The 2,051-nt window shown below is 40.1% G+C and overlaps 1 pseudogene; it reads left to right on the top strand.

Moving 5' to 3' along the window:
* The first annotated feature begins 702 nt into the window (after window positions 1–702).
* On the top strand, window positions 703–1,356 carry LOC146761701 (uncharacterized; annotated as a pseudogene).
* The last annotated feature ends 695 nt before the right edge of the window (window positions 1,357–2,051 follow it).

Genomic DNA, 2,051 nt, shown 5'->3' with positions numbered 1-2,051 from the left:
ACCAATATGTGGAATCATGTGGCATCATGTGGAGCACAAAGAAGAACTACACTTCCCAGAGGACCTCATGGTCAGACAGGGAAATACGTCACTGCCTGGCAGTGGGCATGGATGTGCTTCCAAGCTGTGGCACCTTCAATTTCAAAGTAGGCTTCTTGGTCTTTGGAAACTTCTCTCTCTCTCTTTCTCTCTTATTTTGCTTGATTTTTTTAGCATCAGTTTCAGTTAGATTTTATTATAGTGTGTTATCTTGCATTCTGATATCATAGTTAGTAAAATACATTTTCCTCCTTAGATCATTGCCACTGCTCTGTTTGTTTTCTTGAGCCCATCTCCCATTTCCCTACCCTATTCCATTTTCCCCTTCCCATTTATTGGGGGCTGAGGGGCCCACGGGCCTACTGCCCTGCCCCATCATGGACATAGATTGATCTAGATAACTCCATGACAGTTTTTTGGTGGAGAATGAGGGCAATATTATAAGATATTAATGCTAGTTAAAAGTTAGTAGGGAAGGGGAAAAAAAAAAGAAAAAAAAAAAAAAAGGGATTTCTTTAAGCCAGAGACTGCATAAGCATTGCTACTTTGACCTTCATAGATTAGATTGTAGTCTGGGCAGTCTGCCAAACTCCAGACACTGTACTGAGTGTCTTCAGTTTTTGTTGGGTTTTTTTTTTTTTCCTCTTTTAGCAGCTAACAGCTATGAATACACTCTTCATTTTAGCTGCTCTGTTTAAGGGATTGAAAGCAATTATGATTTTCTGAACGTATTGGCCAATTATTAACGTCATGATTTATTGCTGTGGAATTGTGTTCATATAGTTCATATATAACCAAATAAGAGCATTGATGGAGACACCTGCCTTGTACTTATATGCAATACAGTATAATTTGAATTTTGACACTTACATCCCAGATGGAATAACTAATTTTACAAATAATTACATCCCAGACGGAATAGCCAGTTTTACAAACAACACAGTGTTCAATCCAATTTCCAGGCTGTCTTCTCAGTTTGCCACACACTTTTGAAAGCCGAATTAGTGATCATGCTCGTGTCAGTCCCCCTGAATGTACTCTTCCATTCATTTTATGTGGAAGAAGTCTTCTCCAAAACCAGAGAATGCTGACTGGCAGGGAATATGGAGAGTTTTAGGAAAAATCTTAGAAGAGTGGGGGCCCACAATGTCATGGGATTTCACTCTGAAATACCTGTGGGATCCCAAGAAACTAAGCCAGTATTTCAGTCAAGGATGGTGCAGCTTAGATAGATCTAAGGAGGTATGACTTATTTGGGGCTTGGCTTGTGTTTACCATGCTCTACATAATATTATTCTGGAGAGAAAGAATTTCTGAGCTGAGATTCAAGCCAAAGGGGGAATTCCCAACTCAAATCCGATCAGTCACGGGAGGCACCCATGTCAGTTGCCCCTGTGGAAGGCAAGAAATGGAAATGGAAATGTCCTTGCATCTAGGACAGAAAAAAGAAGAAGAAGCGGAGGAGGAGACAGAAGAAGATCCAGGTGAGGGGCCTCCTCAGCACCAAGAAAGGCAAAAGGAAAAGCTAAGAGGCATGAAGAGTCCTCTTAAGATGACTGAAATCCAAGGTTCAAGTAAGGAGTTTACACAATGCCCAAACAAATCTCTTGCTACCTGGTTGCTTTGCTGTTGTGACAGCCAGTAGCCAGTAGCTCTAGCTGTCTAGTTCTAGTCTCTAGAAGGTAATGAAGTTCAGATAGAACTTCTCTGATCTGTGAAACAATGCTCTGCAGTAAGAGTGAAAAACAAAATCCTTAGTACTCGATATGTCTTGTGTGCAGAGAAAGTGACAGTTCTTCCAAATCTTATATCTATATTTCAAAAAGATGAATACTGTACAGAATATTTTTCTGCAGCATGAACTAATTAGTGGAGAGGGAGTAAACAAAAATGTAGGTGATTGGAGCTGTATCTTCATTAATACTATCTGATGCTTTAAACTTTCTGTCTTTTCCCATTATTAGAGATCTACATGCTTTGGCCCATAGGGCAGGTCACTCACTAGGTGAAAA

The sequence above is a fragment of the Coturnix japonica genome, chromosome 2 (genome assembly GCF_054131305.1).
Source record: "Coturnix japonica strain WE chromosome 2, WE-NBRP24, whole genome shotgun sequence".
NCBI lineage: Eukaryota > Metazoa > Chordata > Aves > Galliformes > Phasianidae > Coturnix > Coturnix japonica.
Note: the sequence above shows the minus strand (reverse complement) of the source record. Positions and strands in the feature narration are given on the sequence as shown.